The sequence below is a fragment of the Cydia splendana genome, chromosome Z (assembly GCF_910591565.1).
Source record: "Cydia splendana chromosome Z, ilCydSple1.2, whole genome shotgun sequence".
NCBI lineage: Eukaryota > Metazoa > Arthropoda > Insecta > Lepidoptera > Tortricidae > Cydia > Cydia splendana.
Window position 1 is genome coordinate 14611619 of NC_085987.1, and position 16353 is coordinate 14627971.

Sequence of the window (16353 nt, forward strand, 5' to 3'; positions counted from 1 at the left end):
CAGGCCTCGGAGTTCTCATAGCACGGTAAGACGAAAGTGAGCTAGGGAGTCGATGCAACCATTAGGTAACATTTCGAGCACTCGATCACTATGCTCTTTATTCATGATATTATTACTGGTAAAAATGTGTATTTAATAAATTCAGGATGTTTGAAACATGCTATGTTTCCTATTAATGAAACTTACAATATAGTGGCGTATTTATGATAATGACAATTCGATTAAGCTAGGGTTCATTTTGAAAGTAATTAATTTGGCCTATTTTTTGCGGTAGCCCGGTGGGTACAAAATTGTAAAGGTATTTAATGATGCGATTTAATTTTTATTTTAGTGGCTAAAATCACACAGCCACAGCATTTAATTTAGACAGCTAAATCGATCCATCTAGGTTTTATTGTTGGTAAAATTCGATTTTGAATGTTTTTTAAAGTAAGAAATACAATATTTATTAGTTTTATAACAAACATTAATTGGGGTGTGTGAAGTCCCCAATCCGCATTGTGCTAACGTGGTTGCCCACGTTGCCACGTGTAGTGGGACGTAAGTATATTTAAATGGTCGTAATGATGATACAATCTTTGTTAATGCCTGCAAAAAATAGCAGTAGGTATGTATGATAGATTTTTAGCCGCTACTGTATCTGTAGGTAATGTACTTGAGAGTAATTTTGTCACACTCCTATCTGTACATTCTAAATTCCTCTGTAAGGTCATGTCACCTCTTATTATATTCACTACCTACCATCTTTTGTAAGTTACCAATGGTGGGTAAGTACTTACCAATAGTTTGAACAAAATAAATGTTGATATCACAACACAGTCATCATTTTATAGTCTTCCTGCTGAGAACTTACCCTCGACTTTACTACATAAATGCCACTTTCCGAGAGCAATGGAACAAGTTGGTAAAAAAAAAACAATACAGGTTTACCATTAATATTGGAAGAGTTATTCTTCGAGATTCCATTATTAGATCTCGACCTGTTGACAATGGGACCAACTGGGACTAATTCTTTCAAGCAATAAAATAGTTTTCTAAATCGGTACAGCGGTCTTATGGAAACTAATGAGCTTAGATTAATTGAGTACCGCCCTCTGCGAAATCTTTAAATTGGTTAATAAAATAATTACCTACACGTTGATGTAAATTTATTTAAATTATAATTAATTTTGTCGCCACCTCGTGCAATAAAAGTAATACCTAGTTAAGTACCTACCTATAGTTATTAATTATCCTCTTGTGTTCTATTAGGTACCTACCTACTTATAATAGTATCTGATTCAATGATTAAATTCCTATATTTAACTAAGTACCTCTTATTAGCTACGGCGAAAGATGACGTAAAATACATACCTAAGTATGCAATTTTATTACTGAAACACAAATGCTTAATATTTACTGTTTTGGGAACCTTATATTGTGTAAATGTTGCAATCGAAAATTCAAGTGCGTGGCATTTTACACAGTGTTTGAGTCACAGTGAGCTCCTAGTCTCCTAGACTAGAGAGCCCTTGACTCCGCGCCGGCGCCGGTGCCCAAGGTGAGTGAGAGTACCATGGCGGCTCATCCACTTCTCAGAAAGATATAATATTATGTGCATGCGTGTATCTCATGGTATTCCGTCATATTGCATAACGAGAAAGTATTCGTGTTGTAACTAAGTAAATGCCATTTAGGCTATTTCCGTTTGCAACGCATTCGCTTAGGTGCTTTCACTGCTTCATTTTTTAAATGAATAATCAGATAGGTACATAAATAATTCACTTTATTACCGCTGTTATGCCATTCATTAACAACGTTACTCAATAGATATTTGTAATAGATATATCAAACTAAATTAATACGTAAGTACGTTAACATTGCACGAACTTCGTATCTAATTAAGCAAATTTCGTAATTTAAAATACTTTGCAACCTCTAATCACATATTCTCATTACCGGTATTGGACATAATTAAGTACTTCATAGAGTATTCCTACAGACAGGATTGAATGTATTGGATGCTTCAGTGAATACGAGGGAACCGTATATAGCCATACTCGTACATGCCTAAAGCGTTAGCATACTTATTTAACTTACATTTAGATCGACCTCATTTTATAGCTGTTCTTTTCTATGGCCTTTTTAGTCACCAGTCACGCAACATCAGAACTATCGAACGATACCTATAATAAAAAAGATCTTATATCCGTTATCAGATAATCACGTGACATTAGTCATTAGCTACTGGAATTAAAGGAGGTTTTCGTTCGCTACGGTTGTGTTGGGGTGGGTGTGCGTGAGCGCTGCCCTTATGTGCAAAAGAGTTCAACGCACGTCTGCGCTTTGTTTGAGCGCAATCGTGCGCGACTATACCCTACATCTAGGATAGCCAAGGGAAAACTTAAATGTAACTTCAAATTAGTTTGTATACTTAAACTCAATTACCTATGATGTGAATCCAACAGCAACTATGTTCCTAGGCTTAAGTTTCGAAACTTATGGATGTAATACGTAGGTACCCAAGTCACCGAACGACGACGAAAGCTTAACTTTATAATGCGATAGCAACTATAAAAGGCAAGGCAAAGGTTATGACGTGTCGCACCCACACTCAGGTATGATGAATACCAAACGAATCTAACAAGGTAATGCATGCAAAACACTCACTTATCGAGGGCGTTCGGATCTCCGGAAAATCGGATACGGGCTTCCTTGCCAGCGATAATCTAGTCCAATGCCCTACTGTACTGCCGTCAAAAAAGAAATCACAACAATAACACTCACTACACTATAACGTTTTTTTATCCAGCTCCCAGTGGAAATTTGACGTATATAACAGCTCAACTGTTCTTAAGTGAAGAGCAGAGAGGCACTAAGTGTTACGTCTTGTTTAATGTGAATTAGCACGTACACGGTAGATAATGCGACGGTATTGCATTTTGGTGGCGAGAAGGCATCGCCTCGTTCGAACGCGAGCCCGACCTGATGTGCGGTGCGCACTGGCAGGCGACGGCTCGCCCGCGCCCAGCGCCGTGACGTCACTATGGTATTCAAAATGGCGGCATGGAATTCGAGAACCTCTTAGGTGTACCGACAGTAAAACAATCGTTTATTTGACACGTTTTCCGTTCTAAAAGAATTTGGTTTTGTAAATAGAAAAGAAGATTATGTGAGAGGATGTTTTCACTTCGAAATAACCGGCACTTAAGATACCTAATGAAATAGTGATAAGGGATAACCCAGTAGGGTTACTTATATTATTACAGTAGGCATGTACCCTAGCTATTTCTATAGGCAAGTACCTACATACTTATTTAATCAACTTCCTCAGGAATTTTCTCATGATAACATTAAGTTACTCTGTAATAAATTATACTAAAAGTACCTAACAGGTACAAATATAAGATGCATGCAAAAAAGGACCACGACAAGAATAAGGTGCACCATTTTTTTAAGGTAACTTTTTTCCCCACTTAGTACAATGCCCCTTTCACTAACATAAAATGAGACGGCGAGATGTTAATGTTCATTCATCCGGTCTACGAAAGAAAAAGACAGATGTACAGTGCCTAGTTGTTTTGCTTTATGTATGAAATGTTCATAGTAAATAGTTCTAGCACAAAGATTTAACATTTTCGTTTTGATAGTAACGTAGATATTTAGCAGCGGGTCTAAAAATAATATGTAAAATTGAGTTGCCGCATTTGTAGTTAATTTTTTTCAGTTGTAGGTTGTAGGCATGAGATGAAGCGATTTCGCGTGAGCGCAGGCACGCCTACGTCGAAATGAGGTGACCTCATAATTATACAGCAACGCAAGCCTACATCGGAGTTAGTTACGGTTCACGATTCAGTTCAAAGTGTTCAAACACTGGAAGTATCTGCACAATATTGCTTCGTCACCGATTCTTAGTTGTAAAATGTTTCCTTGAAGTCGATAATTTAGCATATTGGGTTCATTAGTAGGTCATCAGGTAATCACTGCTTATGAACATTTAGCAACCGTACCGAGATGTACCTAAATAAATAGGTCTATGTACACGTATCTTATACTAAAAATACAGGGAAAAATCAGAAAACTGTAAATTTATAAAAAATATAATATAAGATAATTAGTTAAATTTGTACGGAATCCTCGGTGGGAAAGTCCAACTCGCACCTGGCCGGTTTTTTATTATAAAAAAAATTCAAAAACATGATATCCACAGTCCCGAGCACGCACATCCATATCGCTCACGCTTACGCTCAGTGAGAATGAGAGACAAGAGCACGAACCTACTGGGCCTTAAACTTAGAAGCGAAGAAAGTTGTAGCAAAATGCACTTGACACTTTCATGCACGCCGGCGCGGTTGACCCGGCGGCACTTAATGGTGTTCTAGAGAACGGCTGTAATCACGCCGAATTACACGCTCCATGGAAACACATCGTCCACTTTCTATACGCTTACGTACTTAGACTAAATGTACACTTGGACTCACTCTCTCGTAGGTATTCGTTGAACTAATCGTAAAATATTAATTTTTACAATATACAGTGAAACCTGGTTAATTGGCACCTGGATAAATGGAAAACCTCAATAATTGCAACCAAAAGTCCGGTCCCGGTCCCTTGAGACCAGTGGCCTATTTTATAAAGCTACAAGTTACAATTTACAAGCGGAAGTCTCTTTCTGACCCTATGTGTTAGAACGAGACTTCCGCTTGTAAATTGTAACTTGTAGCTTTATAAAATAGGCCACAGAAGGCCTCTATAATTGAAATTTTAGAACCTCTATAATTGCAATTTAGATTTTAGTGCTTTTCGTAATTTTGCCTCTGTAATTGACCACATCGCAACTAAGACCTCTATAATTGACACTGTGCTAAAAAAATCCGTTATTTTTGCTCTTCTTTTTATCTCTATTATTGAAACGAGTCTTACTTATTACCTCTGTAATTGAAATAATGTAGTTGTAGACAGCAGAAACAATATTTTAATAGCAATGATCATTTTATTTATATCGTCATCCAGAATTCAATTTATTTATTGGGTATCTATCACAGCCTGTAGTAGGTGAAATAGTTTTGATAAAATCAAAAACAAAGTACGCTTTTACCATTCTAATAAAACTTTCTTCTACAATTCAAGGGTATTTTTTAAACCCAAATGATAAGAAAATAAATTAGTAATTAATGTAGTGTATAAGTGCAAGTATAGACAGAAGCAATATATAGACCAGAAACCCAGAACGTAAACGTGTAAATCTACTTTCAATGGTTATATGCACCTCCATAAAAGAAATTTGTCAGAACGCAACCTCTATTAATGAAAACCTCTATAATTGACACCACGATTTTTTGAACCTCGTTAATTGACACGACCTGTTTAAATGAAAAACCTGGTTAATTGACAAAAAATGGCCAGTCCCTTGAGATTGCAATTATCCAGGTTCCACTGTATTAACGTAATTTACGCTCATTTAATCTTGAAATTTACGAGGTTAAAAAAAACACGGTGTAACTTTAAGTAGTTAGGGTTTTCTCGAAATTAGACTGTTGTGAGACATACTAACATTGAATAATTTGCTTGAGAAAGGAGATCTAGGCTCTCCGAAACATGTCGCGCGAGTGGCTAAAAACAAGTGAGTCTAAACCGTAAAATTATTCAATGTTAGGGTTTTCTTTTTTTTATTAGTGCAATAGGCCATTTGCCCCATTTGTATAAGAGACGTTTTAGTGAACAATTAAACCGCTGAACCGATTTAAATGAAGTTTGGTATAAGGATATTTTGATGCCAGGGGAAGGACATAGGACAATTTTTATTCCGGAGAGAAGCTAGTCTAATATGAAGCAAAATTACAACGAATTTAGTAACAAAATGTGAATAACAACTGCTGCTTTTATAATATTATAATAACTGAATGATAAGACATTACGTTAAAATTCAAAATTAGTAGCTGAAAATAATATTGTGAGTAAACAAATTTGAAATTATCCGAATCCTGTCATCATTTAACACCAATATGCGATAAAATCGCGTACTGATAATATACAGGCTGATTCGAAACTCAGTTAATGACGAAAAGTGCGGATAGTAAATAAGCTCAGTTATTAGGTAAATTTAGCATCCTGAAATGATTGGGTGACGTCTATAAGGAGTATCTATTTACCTACATTATAAATATTGTTTCCCCGCTGTTGCTGACTGGCGTAATCTACTGTAAATCTACGTTTTCGATGTACGAGTCACCCAATCATTATATGAGGCATTATATCTTGCAGGTTTACCGTTCCTTATATGTATGTAAAAGAGAGTGCATGGAAGATAAACTCAAGAGTAATGTAAACTTACAGGTCATCTTAACATTTCTATACAAAGTGACATTACAAGTACCTATTTGTTGTTATAAGCTGTAAGTTGTAAAATGATAATTTCATATTATATGATCCTGTACATACACCGTGTTTTTATAAATTAATATCCGTTAATTTCAAAGGTACATTCCTGAGCGAAAATTGAGTTAATTTCTAAAAGACCGATATTTTAATTAACTCCGATTTGAAGATGATCAATAAGTAATTAATTTTTATCTGATAGGTATTTCCAAACGTGAACATATTTATACTCATACATGATATATATTGATACGTATTACGTGAACGTGATACATATTTATACTGTATTTATAAAGTGTATGTCTTTCTGAGCTTATCACTTCATTAGGTAAGTAGGTACCAGGTACCTAATATGTATTTTAAATAATTACTTAAAGAACGGAAAAACAATCTCAAATGTACTTAACCATAATACGCCGAAGTTAACGGATTTTAAAAAAAAACATCCTGTAGAGTAGGTATAAAATTCCACATTATTATCGACATGCAGTTTTGACATATTTATATTCAAACCGAATACTCGCATTATTCAGAAATATTTACAGTTGACGATAAAATACCTTCAAATGTCGATAGTAGCTCTGCATCCTGTACCCCAGCCAATACGAAACAATCGTTTCAGGTGACTAACATCGTGAAATCGTTCGAGACTCAGCAGACTATAACGAAATTACGGAAATCATATTTATAGAATTGACAACAGAGCATTTTTCGGGGTCACACAGAAGCTTGTGTTTGCATACTATTATTTGAAACATAAGTAGGTAACTTCAAAGATGATGTTATCTGAAAGACGGTCCTATTGGATCCCTGAATATTTACTGTTATATTGACCGCATTGTTATATAAAATTTATATATACAACCACGTAAACGTTGTTTTGATACCGGTTTTTATACTATGTCTCTATTTTTTACGGACCTTCAATGAGCGCTTTTTGTATTGTTTTTTTGGAGCTATTAGGAAAGAACTATATTATTATTTATTTATTTAATAGAATACAGTGGAATCTTAAATAGTTATAGTCCCGCAAAACTCATCAATGAGCTTGACTTTGGGGTCATCAGGCTCTAGTTATGTAACTTAAATAACTTATAGTAGGTAATTACTACCTCTATAATATATTACGGTAATGTTTTTTTAACATAGATTTAATTTAGACTTATTATTTTCACATCTTATGGATTCAGGTAAAGAGAATAGTGTATAGAGAATTACTGACATGGTACCTAAATTATGTAGCCACAGTACATTTACTGCCATCTTTCGACAGAAGATTAAAACTGTTAGAACGTCATTTGACTTTGATCCTTATTCTTTCACTGATATGTGATACTATATATTACACCAACCATTTGAAACCACTTTTTACCCTTACGTAACTCAAAATCTATTTTTAAACATAAACATATGAAACTTGGTTAATTTATTAAGACCCTTTTATACTAACAAACAAAATTTTAGAAAAGGAACGTAGAGAAATATAATATAGCATGTACCTATGTAAAAAATAGCCAAGTCAAATCCTGGAGTTTAATTACATCCCAAGTGAACTAGAACTTGACACCCACTATGATAATCATACGTTCGCACTCCAGCGGGCATTTTGCGGGCATGACATTTGGTAAGGTTTACAAAAAAAAAAACATCTTACCTTACGAGTAGGTATATGTATGTAGGTATGTACTTAGTATTTGCAACATACCCATTATCTTGTATCAATCTTGAGTTTGTACATAGGTACTCTTTGAAGTGATAAGCCCATTTAAGGTGGTTCTTCTTACTCGTATTTCATACAAACTTTCTTGGCTACCAACTCCTATTATATAGTTTCTTCACTTGAATACGTAATGTTTTGGGTAGTATATATATTTCTGACTGCGCCAAAGTAACAAAATACTAGAAATTGATTAATATTATTAAGAAAAAAGCCTTTGAAAATTAGTATCATTTTGCCCTATTGCTTGTTTGTGTGAGTGATGCTTATAGTATAGGTGTAATTCTAACATGGCGACTTCATTTGACAAGCAATCATTTTTAATTTATTAAAGATGTAACAGATGGCATTTTAAAACCGGAACACAGGTTACTGTGTATTTTGTTTTATCTTTACTCAATAGAGGGAGATATATTTAATGCATAAAGCATGTTATGAGCTGTTATGAGTATACTCATTTAAGAGTCTCCTGTTTCTGATATAATTTCATTCCCAGATGTAATATAACTTATATTATATAATATATAATAAAATACATTTATATAACTATATGTCGGAGAATGGCTGAAATGTGCCATCTATCGCCTTCAAGAGGCGTTTTGTCATGCAAACCTTGACAAATAGAGCAAACTAGGGTGTTACGTACACTTGAGTGGCGTTCGACGCAGTTCCGCCAAGACGTCATAGAGTGCGCTCTTAAAACAATTGAAGTCCAGAACAATTGAAGTTATGCTGTCAATCAATCTTCAGAAGGAGCACGATGAGAACGAACGGGAGAAGATGACGTCTGTGGCGGCTCCTGGGTCTAATCCACTGGTTTGCTTAAGATAAGAAACGTAACGCGTGCTGTGATTTGTAATGAGTCTTGTGCAGTAAAGATTGTGAGTTGAACATCGTATTTCATTGAAGGCCCTCGTCATCCACGATTGAAGGTTCTGATGTGCTGCCGATAGTATGATACGCCCACAATTCCCGACATCAGAAGTGTGGCCGAACACACGGAATTCGCTACGGAATTCCTCTTGAAAGCTCAAATTTGCCAAATGAAGTTGGACTGAAGGTCCCAAAAATCTACCCTGATTTTGAAAATCCCTGGCATTCCTTAATTCAAGAGTTTTAAAGGCCTTAGAAAATGAAGAAATCTCATGCTATCGCTGGTGGAAAATAAAGAAGTATCGTGATGGAAAATATTTGAAGTGAAATGACAGTTGACATATTTGATATTTTATAAATTGTGATCCAGTTTTTGCATTGCTTTTTATGTTATGTTGTGTGAAATTTTCATGAATGTTGTTAATGTTGTAACTCTAAGTAATACGTTTACAGTCCTTTGCACCATGAAGAATGAAGATAGTTGCTGCGAGATCTCCCGTCTCGCACGGGTTGGAGCTGCGGTTGCAGAAACGTGGGTGCCTTAGTTTGTTTACAGAAGCTGAGAGGAGCTGCATATTTACTGGTTGCCAGACTGTCGCTGGAAGTTGGACATCGCGTGAGTTGCGTCCATTGTTTTATGATTTGTAACTGTGTTGAGTGTACCTCACAAAGCCGGCGTGATGGGTTCTAGTTAGGAAAATATGAGAACAGATACCTACCTACGAGATATCTACTCTAGCCTTTAATGGTCAGAATCAGAATGTATGTAAAAAAACTTTTGGTACGTGGACTTGTAATCTGCTGTTAAGACGATGTAAGGCTGTTTAACGATTTTCTGAGCACTATGGCATGTAATACCGTCACAACTTGAATAGCTTCTAGCAAAATGCACCTTAATTTTTTTGTGTGGAGACGTACTATTTCAAATTGTGTCATGGACCAAATAATATTATTGTGAGAAGCGTCACGAGTGGTTGATGCCATTATTCGATCACACTGTGAATATAAAATTCTCACCTTTAAGTATGATTTCTATTTTGCTAGCTTGTGCCTATGATGGTGATAGAGATTTTAGAGTTTACAGTACCTACAGAACAATTTTAAATTTGGACCCGACATTTAATTTTTCAATAATTCTGTGATTCAGTGATATGTTGTTTGCGATGTGTATCTGTCAAAGGGCCATTATGATTATCAAATTGAATTTGATGAACAATGATAAAATAATTTAAAATTAATTGCTTTGGATTCGATTTGACACTTGATTTGACTTACTTATCACTCAATGGGTTAAGATAATTTTGCATATTGCATGAATAATAATAGCTGAGTAAGCAGTTTGAGAAGGATATTATTCATTGATTTATTAAAACATTACCACATTACCTATTTAAAGGGACACATTTTGGGATTAGATTTCTCTACGTAGGTATACCATTTTCCGCGTTGGTTTTATGACATTGTCGTAAGAAACGAAACGTGAAGTTCATGCCTCTTTGAGGATAGTTTATTTGAGAGGTTCATCACTTGAGTTGGCGGTCGCAACCGGAACCTGAGTTGTCCAGAGGGCGTTTGAGGGCTGGGTGCTGGAGGGCACAGTCCTATTCGTAACTGCAATTCATGGGGGTTTCGGACCGGGCGATGAGGCTAGCTGTGTGTTGGAACCAAGCTGTTGGAAAGCCAAGGTGTTGGCACTGTTATTTGGAAGTTGGTGTTGACTTGTAGGCATTGGTTGATGTATGTGAAAAGAAAGTATTAATGATTAATTATGTGTGTATGCCAAAGAAAAAAAAAACGTGTCAATGATTATGTGCAGATAGACACATTTTTAGTTTTTCGCTCGAAACTCAAAGCTATGCGCGCGTGCGTCCATTAGGGATAAAACATACGCAACGTGATTTAAAACAAATTTTAAAATTCCTCATATTATGGTTAAAATTATTGTTCCCCTTAAATGTGAAGGCAAATGACAGAACGGTTTTGGCATGCTATTTTAGTATTTTTCGGTAGAAGGCAGCAAAAATGAGACTTGAAAAAAAAAAGGGAAAATAACGCTTTGTCTATTACACTTATTATCCAAAATTATTAAAGTATGTTACTACGTACGCTATTACGCACGTTATGGAACTAGTACAAAAAGTTGTTCGTACTCCTTACAGTAATTATAATGTTCCTTATGATCTTTTACGAAACTAGTTGTCGATGTTTAGCGAATAGAGTCGAACGCATTTATTTTCTGTTTGATCGATAAAGAAGTTAGCAAAATTTGAGTACCTACAGCGGTTTGATTTAGAATAGAAATTCTGCCACTAATACGTGTTACGCTAGATCGTTCGTTGTAAAACGAGTTGTGAACTTCTTTATTAATTTCATGCATGTTCAACCTTTTTGAACCTCTTTGAGAGCTATTTGGTTTTTGAAGTATTGTGTCAGTCAGCTAAAGACAAGTCGTGTCAGTGTGTAAATATCACATAATGATCAAGTTTTCTTGCCTTTTTCTTAATAAAAATTATGAAAGCGATAAAAAAAATACAATTGGTTTTCGTAGAAAGTATAATACTGGACTTACCTGATAATATATCAAGTTTTGAAAATTTCTCAAGCTGTCTTGTAAATGTGTTGTCCGTACAGAAGGAATAAAATAGAGAAGTCGGTTTAAACTGAACTGAACGCAATTTTAGTACGTGTTTAAACTATTTAATATGAGAATCGAATAAGTAAACTGTCGTAGTCCTATTCCGAAACTTAAAATTACGTGTCGATTAATTACAATATGCTTCTTTTTGTTTATGGAATTAATGATTGTGTTTAGGAAGACACAAATAATTAATGGTGCCAAAATTTAATCAAAATATTCAGGGTATGGTAGAAAGCTGGTTTGAAATGAATTGACCTGGCTCAATCTTTTTATACTTAGGCGGGTGATCGAACGAGCGAGCGAAGCGAAGTGAAGTTCTTACATTCAACTTGGAACACACGGCTGGCTAGGGGCACGTCCCGGCATTTCGATGTTTTTAAGCTGACTTATCAGAGGATAGTTTGATACACAATAACTTAAGTAAATTTGTTCTAATTTAAATTAAATTGGGTAAACGTGTAGTTGAGGGCATTGTATTTTAGTCATTAAATTATGTGCAGGCTCGATCAAGGTGTTATTGAGTTAGAAGAGCTTAAAAGGCTAGAAAGCTATTTGTGAGGGGTCTTGCTTTTCTGGTCATCTTATTTGCAAGAAAGTATGGTCGAGTTTGGTATCAAATGAAAGTGCTCGGCTTTTATAATATTGTTTTTAAGTTTACCATTTTTAAATAATTAACAAGATAAAAATAAACATAATATAGGTATTTGACATTTGACAAGAAAGATAACGGCTTACCACAGATACAGTTTATTTTAATCTCTATGGTGTTGTGATGGGCTCCGCAGACCTTGCAATAAATCACATGCGGTTTTCGATCCTTTGCCGACTAAGTAGTAGGTTCATTAAATTGATCTAACTTTTTGGCGAACCGCGAGTTCTCAGTTCGGGGCGAACTACTAGTTTAAATCAAACTTACTAAACATTTTAACCATGAGATAACGGAGATGATACACGCGTCTTGGGTGAGAGGCCATTGTGTGCGTGCGGCCAAGTATCTTTCAAACGGATAAACTAATTTCATCGCTGTTTTCTGTGATCCTAGCTAACATTTTGAGGTAATGATTAAAATGGCAAATAGATCTGGATCAAGGTATCAATGAAATCAAATAAGAAAATCTATTAGTGGGAACACTAAACTTTTAGGGAATACTAAACGTTTAAGTAAAGAATAGGTGCGCAGATAATGTTCATAAAATCAGTTAAATATGGAAAACCATTTATTTTCGAGAACTCAATACAAGATGTGTTTCAACTGAGGGGAATCTCTGTGGTGAGGTTCATTTAAAAGCTAGTTTGTATTGTATCTTTATGGTGATATTATTTTCACGCTGTTTGGATTATGGTGATATTATTTTCACGCTGTTGCATTTTAAGTCTCTTAATGAATTGTTCGAAATGTATCTCTACCCCATTTCCGTTGAAATATGGCCTGATTGAATATAGTGATGCTACTGATGCTAAACTTGTTCATTCACAACAATGATCTATGTGCGTGTTATTGAAAGAGTTGAGTTGAGTTGCCTGTCAGTATCCAAAAGTTATGGAGGAACTTACTTTGGTCAGGTAGGCCGAGCAATGAGCTTAGATACCTCAGATTGTTGTATTCTGTCCGCAGATGTATGCAGTGATGCATACAATGTCAGGATGCCGTGGTGGTGCAGATGATCTGCGCTGTACAGTCTCTTTTGGGAGAAGAAGATCTCATCTTCGCTCTAGTCTACCAGTGAAAATCATAAAGGGGGATGAATAACGTACGGAGGGACCCGTACAATGTCAGGTTGGCCGTGTCGGAGAATGGCTGAAATGTGCCATCTATCGCCTTCAAGAGGCGTTTTGTCATGCAAACCTTGACAAATAGAGCAAACTAGGGTGTTACGTACACTTGAGTGGCGTTCGACGCAGTTCCGCCAAGACGTCATAGAGTGCGCTCTTAAAACAATTGAAGTCCAGAACAATTGAAGTTATGCTGTCAATCAATCTTCAGAAGGAGCACGATGAGAACGAACGGGAGAAGATGACGTCTGTGGCGGCTCCTGGGTCTAATCCACTGGTTTGCTTAAGATAAGAAACGTAACGCGTGCTGTGATTTGTAATGAGTCTTGTGCAGTAAAGATTGTGAGTTGAACATCGTATTTCATTGAAGGCCCTCGTCATCCACGATTGAAGGTTCTGATGTGCTGCCGATAGTATGATACGCCCACAATTCCCGACATATACATTTAATAGAAAGGTCAGTCCAAACAATCATTTGCGTAACGGTCGTCCACCGAAAAGACTTGTGAATTCTGTTTTCGTCTCGGCAGAAATATAAATAAATGTTCTCTGGAAAAGCCCATATTTATTCTAACAATTATTTTTAAACTAAAGTAGCTACTTATATTTTTCTCAAAAATTTATATTGGGAGCAAAATGTCACCTTCTTGTAAAGAAACAAGATTCTATTATGTTCTGCTTGCGCATAACAATAGTAGATTGTTAACTAAGGGATCATTTCTGCCGAAATCATCAATGATCACCTCGGCAGAAATGATGCCTTTCGCCCGAGTTAAACACTCTACTTTTCATTTCCTATACAAGGAAAGTAAAATGCATGTGCTTTTTTTAAAACATGACTAAGTACTTATACATTTTTATAGTATTTTTTTAGGATACTTTCAATTAACAATTTAGCCTAAAGTATCGTTATTTGACGAATGACGAGTCAAATATCAGAATGGAAATAATTTATAGCAAATCCATTTATACACAAATTTCAATTGCTTATCGTAAAACAAAATCGTACTTGGAATTGGAACTAGAGATGCACCGGATATTCGGTTACTATCCAGTATCCGGCCTATCCGGCCATTAATTTACTATCCGGCCGGATACCGGATAGTAACATTGCTTGATTTTGGAGTAAACAAATTGTATTTAAGAAACAGACACGGTCATAGTCGTACTTGTTTATTATTTTTAAACAATTTAAACATTCCACTGAATTGCACGCGCACTCATTTCGAACCTAGAAATGTGTCCGCGCGAACGTTCACTAGGAAACAGGTCAAACCTGCAGAATGCGCACCTGAAAAACCGAAACGTAATGCTGAATATTCGGCAGCCGGATACCGGATATTCGGCGGATGGTATCCGGTATCCGGCCAAACAACTATCCGTTGCATCTCTAATTGGAACCTAAAATGCTCTAGTGCAGAAACGTATCATTTTCTGCACAACTTTTAGAATAACAATAACCCTCTTTCAAAGCATGAGAAATGAAAACGGATATTTCTTGTTTTCTTTGCATTAGCATTTTTCTCATAATAATTTAATCAATTTGCAACATAGAAAATCGTCATAAATTTATAATCATAAATATCAAAATATAAAAGGACATACATTTTTAGAAGATTTTTAGTTATTCCCCGGGCGACGTTGCCAAATGGTTTGAAAAGGCAACATGCTCGCAACGTTCGGATGTCGGTAAGTCAACAATGAAAAATTATATTTCAAACTTGATAGTTTTGACAGTAATGGGTTACTTAGATAAGAAGGCATGTTTCGCCCCGATCTACTACGGTCATATGGTCTAGTAGTGGCTTCTAGCTATTGAGTATATGTTTAAGTTGAACTGCGTGGCTGAGTTCAAATCACGAACAAAGACTCAATTATTTTTGTTTTTATTTATTTATTTTATTTCATTTTATTGGCTTTTTATAACCTTATGCGACCGGCAAATATCATATGATATTAAATAAATTAAAAAAAATCAAATATATTTATTTTATAACTTGAAATTACAGAGGGGCAGTACAGTGATCCCCACACTAAGCTTAGCCTGTGACGTGAGGATCAAAGAGAAATACAAATTATTATTTCGTTCATAATTTCCGAAAAACTCATTGGTACGAGTCGGGGTTTGAACCCTCGACCTCCGGATTGAATGTCGCACGCTCTTACCGCTAGGCCACCAGCGCTTCTATGTGCAAATAAATAGCTAAGTAAATAAACGAGTTCGCATCCCATCATAACATATTGTGATCATCATAACACACAATAAAATATTGCGTATTGTGTTTAAAGAACACTATTTTGTTTTTTTCTGTTTCTCATTACTTCCCCAAAAATGTGACTCACACGCCAGCTTAGTTAGTAGTATTAGTACTAAGCTACTAAAAGCGTTTTTGTAATTTTAGGTTCAATAATTTGCGTCATTTTCAATTGATAATAAGAATAAAAACATATAAATTATAAAACTTTGTATAAAATAAAAAAGAATAAAAAATTAAGCACCGTCGGGATTTTACCCCAGAATCATTGATACTCAAGCTAAAATTTATTCAAAACAGATGATGCTGTGGGTGCCACAAGCACATGACAATCAACGTCTGAAAATAAGTACGTATCAGTTGGTTCTAAGTTACTTGTCAATGTCTCAAATAAGAATTTAAATTCTAAATTGTTTTTCCTAAAAATGTTCATGCGCTGCACTGCGCCCTCTAGGTTACTTTACTGTAACATTACAAATCTACTGACAAATGACACTGACTTTAGGGATGTGAGTGTGCGTGAATGCAAGATGTTGCAATATTTTGCAGTTTTATTCTCTGATTATTTAGATTAGACACTGTTGAGTATAACATGTTTCGATTTGGACGTAATCTTTTTTATTGTTTTCGCCAATATCAACACATCTTATGAAACTGTTTATATTTTGGGAGAAACGGTGAAAATACACAATTCGTGCACACTGACGCCATCTTTTGGCTGATAATCGGCATCCCATCCC

The 16353-nt window shown here is 35.6% G+C and overlaps 1 protein-coding gene across 3 annotated transcripts in view; it reads right to left on the minus strand.

Annotated features, from left to right (window-relative positions):
* Positions 1-16353, minus strand: part of LOC134804415 (filamin-A) — a 142526-nt gene that overhangs the window by 68356 nt on the left and 57817 nt on the right. The gene's annotated exons all lie outside the window — the stretch shown is intronic.